Raw genomic sequence first — 13407 nt, 5'->3', positions numbered from 1 at the left:
CACGTATGTTTATTGTGGCACTATTCACAATAGCAAAGACTTGGAACCAACCCAAATGTCCATCAATGACAGACTGGATTAAGAAAATGTGGCACATATACACCATGGAATACTATGCAGCCATAAAAAAGGATGAGTTCATGTCCTTTGTAGGGACATGGATGAAGCTGGAAACCATCATTCTTAGCAAACTATCACAAGAACAAAAAACCAAACACCACATGTTCTCACTGATACGTGGGAATTGAACAATGAGAACACTTGGACACAGGAAGGGGATCATCACACACCGGGGCCTGTTGTGGGGTTGGGGGAGGGGGAAGGGAAAGCATTAGGAAATATACCTAATGTAAATGACGAGTTAATGGGTGCAGCACACCAACATGGCACATGTATACATATGTAACAAACCTGCATATTGTGCACATGTATCCTAGAACTTAAAGTATAATAAAAAAAAAAAAAGGAAAGCTAAGGCAGAAAAAAAAAAGGCAATTAAAAAAGGCAATTATGAACTCCACCTCCGTGGAAAACAATAGGTCTGGCAGAAATAGAAAGATAATCATTTATTACTATATAGTTCAGCTCTAAATAGTTTTTACACTGAATATTAACCTTACTAAAGTTAAAATATAATTGTATTGGGACAACTGGGGGATGGGCAAGGTTCACACGTGGCAGAGACAAGGTGGAGAGGGAGGAATGATAAATCCTCATTCTCCATAGTGAGGAGTCAATATATCATGCCTGAAATAGAAAAAAAAAAAAATTTAAGAAATGTATTATTGCCAAGCGCAGTGGCTCACGCCTGTAATCCCAGCACTTTGGGAGGCCGAGGTGGGTAGATCATGAGGTCAGGAGTTCAAGACCAGCCTGGCCAAGATGGTGAAACCCTGTCTCTACTAAAAATACAAAAAAATTAGCCAGGTGTGGTGCTGGGCGCCTATAATCCCAGCTACCAGAGAGGCTGAGGCAAAGAACTGCTTGAACCCAGGAGGCAGATGTTGCAGTGAGCAGAGATTGTGCCACTGCACTCCAGCCTGGGTGACAGAGCAAGACTCCATCTCAAAAAAAAAAAAAAGTATTATTTAGAAATATTGAAGAAAATGGCATACGAATAAGCTAGAACAGGTAAAAGGGATTGTCTCTGGAAAGGGGGAAACAATAATGGTTGGGGGTTGCTTTATAACTATTTGGCTTTTTAAATAATGTGTAAGAATGAATTTTAGACTAATTGTTTTAAAGTTTATAACCAAGCCTGGGCAACATAGAGAGACCCCCATCTCTACAAAATAAAAATAAAAAAATTAGCCAGGCACAGTGGCGCACACCTGTGGTCCCAGCTACTCAAGAGGCTGAAGTGGGAGGATTGTTTAAGCCTGGGAGGTTGAGGCTGCAGTGAGCAATGATTGAACAACTGCATTCCAGCCTGGGTGACAGAGAAAGACCCTATCTTTAAAAAAAAAAAAAAAAAAAAAAAAAAAAAGCCAGGCGGGGTGGCTCAAGTCTGTAATCCCAGCTCTTTGGGAGGCCAACGTGGGTGGATCACCTGAGGTCAGGAGTTTGAGATGAGCCTGGCCAACATGGTGAAACCTCATCTCTACTAAATATACAAAAATTAGCTAGGTGTGGTGGTGCACACCTGCAGTCCCAGCTACTCAGGAGGCTGAGGGCAGGAGAATCACTTGAACCAGAGAGGCGGAGGTCGCAGTGAGCGGAGATCGCACCATTGCACCCCCAGGCTGGGCAAAAGAGTAAAACTCTGTCTCGGAAAATCAAAAAAAAAAATGTCAAAGGATGGGTACCTTGTTTTGGAATGGCTGACCATGTTCTCTGAAGTGCTATCCTACTGTAAAAATAGATACATTTCAACAAAAGTACTTTTTAATGCATTTTTGGGCTCAGTAGAATGTAAGAGAATTTTCAGCTGGGCATGGTGGCCTACGCCTATAATCCCAGCATTTTGGGAGGCCGAGGCGGGCGGATCACCTGAGGTCAGGAATTTAAGACCAGCCTGGCCAACATGGTGAAATCTGTTTCTACTAAAAATACAAAAATTAGCTGGGCCTGGTGGTGGGCACCTGTAATCCTAGCTACTCGGGAGGCTGAGGCACGAGAATTGCTTGAACCCAGGAGGTAGAGGTGGCAGTGAGCCAAGATTGAGCCACTGCACTCCAGACTGAGCAACAAAGTGAGAGTCCATCTCAAAAAAAAAAAAAAAAAAAGAGTAAGAGAATTTTCCAGAAGCAGAGGAATAACAAAAAGCAATAGGTTGAATTCTGATTTGTGAAAGAAAAATAAGGACACGGGGAATCAAATACCTATATCAGACCTAGTATCAGAATACTAAGCCTTGAGACCACTGCAAGGTTAAAGAGAGTAAATTGAGACTCTCCCACATTAGTAGTATCTTTGACTTTCAGTAGGAGCAAACACAAATTTTCTTTGGAGGAAAACCTTCTCACTCTAAGCTCTTGGGATCTAAGAATTGATTGAATTAATTCCAATGAATATGGGTTCATGATCCTTTTGTGGTTCACAAGCATGATGATTGACTTCTCATGCTATTGTGTGAGATGTACCTCCTTCAAATCTTGCTGCAACATTGGCACATTACAGATCTGATGTGAATAAAATACACATACGGGTTCATGCCATAAGTAAGAGTCAACAGAAACAACAAAAAATGATTTAGACAGGTTATTTCAAAGAGGGCTCATGAGGCTAGGAAACCAAGAACTCTTAATGCTATGACCAAAGATTGAAGTTCTCTATAGAATGCCATAGCACTCAATAATGTTATGTTTTCTTGAGGCATATAAGACTTTGCCACTCATAATCATGACATAATAATCCATGATTGTTGATGTGGGAAAGTAAATAAGTGTCCCAAAGTTTAACCAAAGTTTCTCTTCTTTAGATTAAAAATTATTTATGGCCAGGCACGGTGGCTCATGCCTGTAATCCCAGCACTTTGGGAGGCCGAGGTGGGCGGATCACAGGGTCAGGAGATCGAGACCATCCTGGTTAACAAGGTGAAACTAAAAATACAAAAAATTAGCCAGGAGTGGTGGCAGGCGCCTGTAGTCCCACCTACTCTGGAGGCTGAGGCAGGAGAATGGCATGAACCCAGGAGGCGGTGCTTGCAGTGAGCTGAGGTCGTACCACTGCACCCCGGCCTGGGTGACAGAGCAACACTCCATCTCAAAAAAAAAAAAAATTACACCCCAAAGTACTGAATTTATCAGATTCATAATATACCAAGAAGATATGTAGAAGAACCAAATAGAACTTCCAGATATGACAAATATAATAATTAAAATAAAAAACTCAGAGGATGGCCCAGGCATGGTGGCTCACACCAGAAATTCCAGTATTTTGGGAGGCCGAGGCAAGTGGATCACCTGAGCTCAGGAGTTTGAGACCAGCCTGGCCAACATGGTGAAACCCCATCTCTACTAAAAATACAAAAATCAGCTGGGCGTGGTGGTGCATGCTTATAATCCCAGCTACTTGGGAGGCTTAGGCAGGAGAATTGCTTGAACCCAGGAGGCAGAGGTTATAGTGAGCCGAGATCATGCCACTGCACTCCAGCCTGAGCCACAGAACAAGACTTCGTCTCAAAAAAAAGCAAAACAAAAACCAAAGACAAAAAACCTCAGAGGATGGGTTAAACGGATTAGACACAATTGAAGAGAGAATTAGAAAACTGGAAATTAAACGTGAAGAACTAACTGAGAATGTAACACAGAGAAACAAGGAGAAAATATGAGAAGATATTAAGAGAGAAGGAGGATAGAATGAAGTTTCCAACTACGTGTACTCAGCATCTCTGAAGGAAAGAATAGAAAGGAGAAACAGAGGCCATATGTGAATTACTAATGGAAATTTTACAAAACAGATAAAAGACATGAATCTACAAATATAGGAAACACAACTTATACCAAGCAAAAAGGAAGCAAAAATGTAAGGGAGGAAGGGAGGGAGAAAAAGAGTAATAAATCCACACCTTGTCACATTTTAGTAAAACCTCAGTATACCAAGGGAAAAAAAAAGGACTTTTGTTGAAATGTATCCATTTTTACAGTAGGATGGCACTCTAGAAAACATGGTCAACTGTTCCAAAACAAGGTACTCATCCTTTGAAATGTTTTTTATTATAAACTTTTTTTCCCCCAAGACAGAGCCTCGTTCTGTCACACAGGCTGGAGTGCAATGGTATGATCTTGGCTCGCAGCAACCTCCACCTCTGAGGTTCAAGCAATTCTCCTGTCTTAGCCTCCTGAGGGTGGGACTACAGGTGCGCACCACCACGCCCAGCTAATGCTTATATTTTCAGTAGAGATAAGGTTTCACCATGTTGGCCAGGCTGATCTCAAACTCCTGACCTCAGGTGATCTGCCTGCTTTGGCCTCCCAAAGTACTGGCATTACAGGTGTGAGCCACCACACCCAGGCCATAAAGACATTTTCAAAAAAACAAAAATGTAAACTTTATGATCAACCAACTTTCACTATAGGGAAATTCTGAAAGTTGCACCTGAACAGAAAGAAAACTGACCCCAGGAAGATCTGAGATACAAAACGAATGATAAGCAAAAAAAAAGTGGGAAAATATGTAAGATAATATAAAGAAATACTGTAGATAGCAATAATATAAAATGTATAGGATTAAAGAGAGATAACTAAAATATTGAGCAAAAATAATGCATACAGTGCAAGAGAAATAACTGGATTTAAAGTTTTCCAAGATTCTTGAGCTGTCCAGAAGAAAGATATGGATTAATTTTAGGCATTGTTAAGCGTGCTTAGTAAAATTTCAAGAGTAACCAATAAAAATTACAAACACAGTCCTAACTTATAAACTAAGAGAGGAAAGAATGGACTAAGAAAATAAACAAACTGGCCAGCCATGGTAGATCACACCTGTAATCCCAGCACTTTGGGAGGCCGAGGCGGGTGGATCACCTGAGGTCAGGAGTTCAAGACCAGCCTGGCCAACATGATGAAACCCCCATCTCTAATAAAAAGACAAAAAATTAGCCGGACGTGGTGGCAGGCACTTGTAATCCCAGCTACCCAGGAGGCTGAGGCAAGAGAACTGCTTGAACCCGGGGGGCAGAGGTTACAGTGAGCCCAGATCGCGCCACTGCACTCCAGCCTGGGCAACAAGCAACAAGAGCAAAACTCAGTCTCAAAAAATAAAAAATTTGGCCGGGTGCAGTGGCTTATGCCTGTAATCCCAGCACTTTGGGAGGCCAAGGCGGGTGGATCACGAGGTCAGGAGATTGAGACCATCCTGGCTAACACAGTGAAACCCCATCTCTACTAAAAATACAAAAAATTAGCCGGGCATGGTGGTGGGCACCTGTAGTCCCAGCTACTTGGGAGGCTGAGGCAGGAGAATGGCGTGCACCCAGGAGGCAGAGCTTGCAGTGAGCCAAGATCGCGCCACTGCACTCCAGCCTGCGTGACACAGCGAGACTCCGTCTCAAAATAAATAAATAAATAAAAATAAATAAATAAAAAATTTAAAAATATATATACATTTTAAAAGGAAAGAAAGACGAAAAAAGAAACATGAAACAGGTGGGAAAACATTATGAAATATAATGGTGTAATTAAAGTGAAACTCGTCAGTAATTACATTAAAAGTCAATGGATTAGCTGGGTACAGTGGCTCATGCCTGTAACCCCAGCACTTGGGGAGGCTGAGGCAGGTGAATTGCCTGAGGTCAGGAGTTCGAGACCAGACTGGCCAACATGGTGAAACCCCATCTCTACTAATAATACAAAAATGAGCCGGGTGTGGTGGCAGGCACCTGTATTCCCAGCTACTTGGGAGGCTGAGGCAGGAGAATCGCTTAAACCTGGGAGGTGGAGGTTGCAGTGAGCCAAGATCGTGCCATTGCACTACAGCCTGTGCAACATAGTGAGACTACGTTTCAAAAAAAAAAAAAAAAAAGACAATGGATTAACATTCTAGTTAAAAGAGAAATTGTCAGCTGGGCATGGTGGCTCATGCCTGTAATCCCAGCACTTTGGGAGGCCGAGATGGGCAGATCATGAGGTCAGGAGATCAGCACCATCAACATGGTGAAACCCCATCTCTGCTATAAACATACAAAAAATTAGCCGGGTGTGGTGGCAGGCGCCTGTAGTCTCAGCTACTCGGGAGGCTGAGGCAGGAGAATGGCGTGAACCCGGGAGGCAGAGCTTGCAGTGAGCCAAGATCACGCCACTCCACTCCAGCCTGGGTGACAGAGTGAGACTCCATCTCAAAAAAAAGAGTGAAATTGTCAACATAGATATAGAAATTTTTTAAAAATAGGAGACGTAATTAAAATACAAAGATATGGACACTTTGAAAGCAAAAGGATGAAAATGTTACACTGAGCAAATGCCAACCTAAGGAAAGTTGATGTTGCTGTATTACGATCAGACCACATAAACATTCAAGCAAAATGCATTATAAGGGATAAAGATGGTCAGTACATAGAAATAGATGAATCAATATGCCAGGAATATATGTAGTAATTCTAAATGTGTATATACCTAAAGACATTGGCAAATTTTCTATTGGAGAATAGATTTCAACTAGACTCTCTCAATTTTTGACACATCAAGCAGATAAAAGTCAGTAAAGATTTGTATATTTGAATAACATAATTAACAAGCTTGGTCTAATAGAAAATATATAGAACTCTGCACCTAGTAAGTAGAAAATATACTTTCTTCTTCAGCACATGGAACAGTTACAAAAAATGGCTAATGTATTCGGTCATGAAGCAGAATGACAAATTTCAAAGAATCATCACCATTCACATCACATTTCTCTAACCACCCACCATGCCACTATGCTAGAGCTCAGCAACAAAAAGATAAATTGAAAAACACAAAAAACAAAAAACTCTCGTACACTTGGAAATTTAAGTCCTTGCTACTCAAGGTATGGTTTGTGGCCCAGTCTCGGTCCCTGAAACTTTACCATGCCACTATGATTAAGTGCAACCTTGGAGAGTAACAGTTTAGAAACTTCTGTAGCACCTGACATTGCTGTCACCCAACCAGCATTTAATTTTTATAGCAATTCATTTGTATTGTATTTTACAAAAGTATCAGTCCACAATGGATTGGATAACTAAATTGGTTCTTCATCATAGACTTTGGGAAGCACTCTTTTGTATGTTATATTTCAAGCAAGAGACCAAATAAATGACAATTAAAAAATACTCAGAACTAGCCAGGCACGGTGGCTCGCGCCTGTAATCCCTGCACTTTGGGAGGCCGAGGCAGGATCACCTGAGGTCAGGAGTTCGAGACCAGCCTGGCCAACGTGGTGAAACCCCATTTCTACTAAAAATACAAAAATTAACTGGGCATGGTGGCAGGCGCCTGTAATCCCTGCTACTTGGGAGGCTGAGGCAGGAGAATTGCTGGAACCCAGGAGGCAGAGGTTGCAGTGAGCCGAGATCATACCATTGCACTTCAGCCCGGGCGACAACAGTGAGACTCCTTCTCAAAAAAACAAAAACAAAAAACCCCACTCAGAACCAAATGATTAAAAAAGAAATATGTTCTCATAGACCTATTTTGTTGGATCATAGCTATTTACTTTTTGCCACTCTCAACAGCAGCTTGTGTCTCCTCCAGGTTGGGGATCTGCCACCATTTTTGTCTCCCTCCTGCCTGCCATGGCAACTAGTTGAGTAGGTACTCAGTATTTATTTAAGTATTGATTAGTATTTAAATTTAAATACTTAAATAGTAAATAAATTTAAAGAATTGTTTAAGTATTCATTCAACTGAAATGGCAGCTATGGAATCATGCCTCTTCCTCCTCGGTGCCTACTTTCTTGGCCTCACCCAGTGTCATGGAGTTACATCAGAAATCGGTGCATTACTTGGCATATTTTTACTGTGGCCCAGCAAGCAGTGGCTTAGACAGCCCCACACCTCCTCAAGCATTTAACAATGAAAAGGAGGAGATAAGAGGGAGTGGAGGCAGTCTTTTTTATCATCCGTGCTTGGGAAGGTGAGCTGGTAGTGCCATCCTTGACATGAAGGAGCTACTTAAACACAAATTGGATTAGCAGGACAGGATTAGAGCCTGCTGGAAGGTATTATATACTTATAAACTGCTTTGTGGAAACTCCTATTGTTTTCATTATAAGCCCATACTTCAGAGAGAGTCAATCAAATGAAATATGGAATTAGTCTATTAATAAAAAAATGAGATATAAAATGAAGTGACTACATTTTAATAATGCCAAGAAAGCTGAATTAGGCAATAATGATTCAGTTTAGCCAGACTCTAACTAGATAATCTGAAATTAAGAGTTTTAATATGGATTTCTTCTTACTGAGAAATAAACTCACTAAAAATGGTCTCTATGTCCTCCATCAAGAGAATAATATTCAAATAAGAAACATGATTAAGAGGTGACTTTGAGAAAGAAAAGAGAATATGAGATATTTGAGAAGTTTCAGGCTTATCTGGACTTTCCAGTGAACTGAAGCTCCTAGGTCTAAATGGATGATAATCCCAGTCCCAGGACACTGAAAGAGTCTGCAGATGGGAACACAGAGCTCCTGTCAGTTACCTTGGAGAGATAATGGAGAACAGGAAGCTGACTAAAGATAAAAAGAAGCCAAGGCACTCACTTTCCAAGAAAGACGAAAAAGGTGGGTTAGGACATACACGAGCAGGTGAGCTGGAGGCTGGTTCCTGGCAAAAATTCTAGGAGACTCAAATCTTGGTTCTGCTATTTAATGGCAATGTGACCTTGTACATATTTCAAAACATTGCTATAAGGATTGAATAAGATAACATATGTAAATGGGATAAGGTATGTAAATAACAATATATGTAATACAGCACTTGTAACAGAAAATTCTCAGGCTCACGCCTGTAATCCCAGCACTTTGGGAGGCTGAGGTGGGCAGATCACCTGAGGTCAGGAGTTCGAGACCAGCCTGACCAATATGATGAAACCCCATCTCTATTAAAATTACAAAAATTAGCCAGGTGTGGTGGCATGTGCCTGTAATCCCAGCTACTCGGGAGGCTAAGACAGGAGAATCTCTTGAACCCAAGAGGCGGAGGTTGCATTAAGCTGAGATCACACCATTGCACTCTAGCCTGGGCAACAAGAGCAAAACTCTGTCTCAAAAAAAAAAAAAAAGAAAAGAAAAGGAAGAAAGAAAATTCTCAGTACAGCATTTTTGTATTTCCAACAGTTTACAAAGAGGTGGTAGCAATGAGGTACTGACTTGGGGTTCCTCAAGAACAAGTCTCATTTACCTGACCTCACTTTGCTGGTTAGGTGGAGGTACTGGGGGAGAAGGTATTTTTGGACAAGTAGATTGGGAACATATCTTCATTTTGAAAAGGCATTTGATGAAAATATCATAATATCTGCATGAAAAGATTGGATTTTAGGAGAGTTAGGTTTCTGAATAAGCACATTCATGGTATAATTCATGGGCTGGGTGCGGTGGCCTGTAATCCCAGCACTTTGGGAGGCAGAGGTGGGCAGATCACCTGAGGTCAGGAGTTGGAGACTAGTCTGACCAACATGGTGAAACCCCATCTCTCCTAAAAACACAAAATTAGCCAGCCACGGTGGTGCACGCCTGTAATCCCAGCTACTCGGGAGGCTGAGGCAGCAGAATCACTTGAACCCAGGAGGCGGAGATTGCAGTGAGTGAGCCGAGATCGCGCCACTGCACTCCAGCCTGGGCAACAATAGCAAAACTCTATCTATGAAAAAAAAAACATTCATGAACTGGATATCTCTGTGCCTCAATTTCCTTACTTGTAAAATGAATGTAATCATAGCACCTCAATGGCTTGTCATGCAAATTACAGCGCCCAGCATATCGTCAGCACTATATACGTCTCTGTTCAATAAACCGGAAAAGAAGTTTTTAGCGGCATGCTTGTGCAGCACTTGGCCCCAACCTCGTCAAAATTTCCCAGAAACTTGTTAAATTTTCATATGATGTGCATGTCAAATTCTCAGATGATATAAATGTTGGATAATGAAATCAAAATCCAAAAAGACCTTGACAGCTAGGGCTATGATGTGAAATATGTCAGATAAAATTAAGTCCTAGATAGAGATTTTAAGAAAAAAAAAACAAACTTTTTTTTTTTGAGACAGAGTCCTGCTCTGTCACCCAGGCTGAAGTGCAGTGGGGCAATCTCGGCTCACTACAACCTCCGCCTCCCAAGTTCAAGTGATTCTCGTGCCTCAGCTTCCCAAGTAGCTGGGATTACAGGTGTGTGCCACCACTCCTGGCTGATTTTTTGTATTTTTAGTAGAGATGAGGTTTTGCCATGTTGCCCAGGCTGGTCTTGAACTCCTCGCCTCAAGTGATCCGCCTGCCTCAGCCTCCCAGAGTGCTGGGAATATTGATGTGAGCCACTGCACCGGCCAAGATGATTATTATTATTATTTGTTTTTTGTTTTTTTTTGAGACGGAGTCTTGCTCCGTCGCCCAGGCTGGAGTGCAGTGGCACGATCTCGGCTCACTGCAAGCTCTGCCTCCTGGGTTCACACCATTCTCCTGCCTCAGCCTCCCGAGTAGCTGGGACTGCAGGCGCCCGCCACCACGCCCAGCTAATTTTTTGTATTTTTTAGTAGAGATGGGGTTTCACCATGTTAGCCAGGATGGTCTTGATCTCCTGACCTTGTGATCTGCCCACCTCAGCCTCCCAAAGTGCTGGGATTACAGGTGTGAGCCACCATGCCCGGCCTATTGTTATTATTATTTTAAACAAAGACCAGCTTGGCTTTCCAGAAGTTTCTATGGATGAAAAAGAGAATTTTGGCCAGGCATCATGGCTTATGCCTGTAATCCCAGCCCTTTGGGAGGCCGAGGCAGGAGGATCACATGAGTCCAAGAGTTCAAGAACAGCCTGGGCAACACAGCAAGACCCTATCTCTACAAAAAATAAAACAATTAGCTGGGTATGGTGGTGGGTGCGTATAGTCCCAGCTGCTTAGGAAGCTGAGGTGGGAGGACTGCTTGAGCCCAGGAGTTGGAGGCTGCAGCGAGCTATGATGACACCACTGCACCCCAGCCTGGGCAACAGAACGACCAAAAAAATTTTTTTAAATGAAATTTTAGCTGACTCTGAGCTTAGGATGCCTAAAACAGTATGTCTAGCACATTGCAATGTCCAGCTGCATTAGGAGAATGAAAATGTCCTAGTAAAGACTCTATGTGGACATATGTACTTCAAGATGGTGGGCACAGCTTGCCCATCATTAACTCTTCTTTCCCTTCTCCTCCTCAGGTTTCCCCTAAGTGGTAGCACAGCTGCTACTACTATGGAGATAAGGATGGCTTCGGAACCCAGATAAACAATAAGGAAATGTAAAGCAGAAATAGACTATATTTCCAACTCATTTGAGTGGCAGAAAACATTCTCAGGTGGGTATTGGAGGACAGCCTCAAGATTTGTGAAGAACTATAATTAGAAGTTTATCAGGGCACCTAATGGCTCACTGTGCTACAATGCTAAAATAAATTCCCCTCTAATCATGATTACTACAGGATTTATCTATTTCCTATAGGAAATCAAGCTACTCCCAGGTACTTTATCAACTTTTTTCTCATAATAAACCCTGTCCCTGACAAAAGAAGATATTGTCATCCCTACAGTACAGATAAGAAATTGAGGCAAAGAAGTAAAGTGAATTGCCCTGGGTCACACAGAACTGGAATTACAATTTAGCATCGAATCTTGGAGTGCATTACATGAGGTATGGGAAGGAGCATACTGAAATCATATTATAGCCTTCAGAAAAAGGCCTATTTACTTTAATCTCTGGGAGAAGGATTAATAGTATTTTCCTTGGCACATGCCAAAGATGTTGAGTAGGCATTTTAGATTCCACAGGCTCATTCTAATCCTTTTCCAAATACTTGGAAAGCCTTAGTTTGACCATTAGGAAGATACTGGAAATTAAATTTTTTCTTTAAAATTAAGGCAAATATTTGCTAGAAACTCCAGAAAAAGCAATTAATCCAGAAAATTGTATAGTACAGCCACGTTGTTTCAGGTCACCTGGGGCAAGAAACTTTCAAGTAGGCATAAATCCAGAGAGCCAGCTCCCTCATCCCCCGCCCCACAACCCATTCCCAGCCCAACCTCATTGTCTAGGGCCTGGATAGATAAAGGTCAAGCGAACTCATGTTTTTAACTTTAAAAGTTCCATGCAAATGTAAGTCATTGTTATAATGATTTATATATCTCAACTAATTATTGAATGAATCCATGTTCATTAGAAAAACATAGAAAACAAAGTTGAGCAAAACAAAATAAAAAGCAACTACTATACAATCACGCAGTAAGAGTCTTTTGAACCTATCTACAAATTGGTTATTTTGTTTTTTTAAAACTTTTTTGGAGACAGGGTCTCACTCTGTTGCCCAAGCTGGAGTGCAGTGGCACGATCATGGTTCACTGCAGCCTCAAACTCTTGGGCTCACGTGGTTCTACCACCTCAGCCTCCTGAGTAGCTGGGACTACAAGTACACGCTGCCACACCTGGCTAAATTTTTTTTTTTTTTTGGTAGAAACGGGGTTTTGCTATGTTGGCCAGACTGGTCTCAAACTCCTGAGCTCAAGTGATGCTCCTATCTTGGCCTCCTAAAGTGCTGGGATTACAGGCATGAGCCACCTCATCCAGCCTACAAGTTGGATATTTTCTAAGGCTCATCTCTTTGGTCAGGCCATGAGGAAATAAGCCAGAAGCTACAGCCAACCACTAAGGTTCTATGTGTCATTTCCCTTAAATTAAGTAGAGAAAATGGTGATTTGTCCATGAAAAACTTGTTTTATTCTCTTGACACGCATCCCAGAAGAGAAAAGACCATTACTCAGTATACCTGGTGGTAAGAAGAAGAAAGAACTTCCTAGTTGCATTTTATCAGTCTGAAAATCTTACACCACAATTTTAGAATTATCTAATTCAGTGGTCCCCAACCTTTTTGGCACCAGGGACCTGTTTTGTGGAGGGTAATTATTCCATGGGAGGTGGGGCGGCGCAATGGTTTCAGATGAAACTGTTCCACCTCAGATCATCAGGCATTAGTTAGATTCTTACAAGGAGCATGCAACCTAGATCCTTCACGTGCACAGTTCACAACAGGGTCGTGCTCCTTGAGAATCTAATGCCACTGCTGATCTGACAGGAGGCAGAGCTTAGGCCATAATGCTTGTTCACCCACTGCTCATCTCCTGGGGTCTGGCCCAGTTCCTAACAGGCCTGTATTGTGGCCTGTACTGGTCCATGGCCTGGGGATTGGGGACCCCTGATGTCACTCATTTACCTAGACCGGCAAACATCATGGCCAAAATTGATTGTCCATCTTTTTATCTATACATACACAT

The 13407-nt window shown here is 42.0% G+C and overlaps 1 protein-coding gene and 2 non-coding genes across 8 annotated transcripts in view; 2 read left to right on the top strand and 1 right to left on the bottom strand.

The window, feature by feature from the left end:
• The window catches only part of CLYBL (citramalyl-CoA lyase), a 288951-nt gene that overhangs the window by 109187 nt on the left and 166357 nt on the right, over window positions 1-13407 (bottom strand). The gene's annotated exons all lie outside the window — the stretch shown is intronic.
• On the top strand, window positions 2524-2627 carry LOC112205296 (small nucleolar RNA U13). The gene has a single exon (XR_002939197.1). It is a non-coding gene; the product is annotated as a small nucleolar RNA U13 (small nucleolar RNA).
• Window positions 2698-2824, top strand: LOC112205283 (small nucleolar RNA SNORA25). Its single transcript, XR_002939184.3, has one exon. It is a non-coding gene; the product is annotated as a small nucleolar RNA SNORA25 (small nucleolar RNA).

This window comes from Pan troglodytes, chromosome 14, assembly GCF_028858775.2.
Source record: "Pan troglodytes isolate AG18354 chromosome 14, NHGRI_mPanTro3-v2.0_pri, whole genome shotgun sequence".
Lineage (NCBI taxonomy): Eukaryota > Metazoa > Chordata > Mammalia > Primates > Hominidae > Pan > Pan troglodytes.
This window is presented reverse-complemented; position numbering and strand designations above follow the sequence as displayed.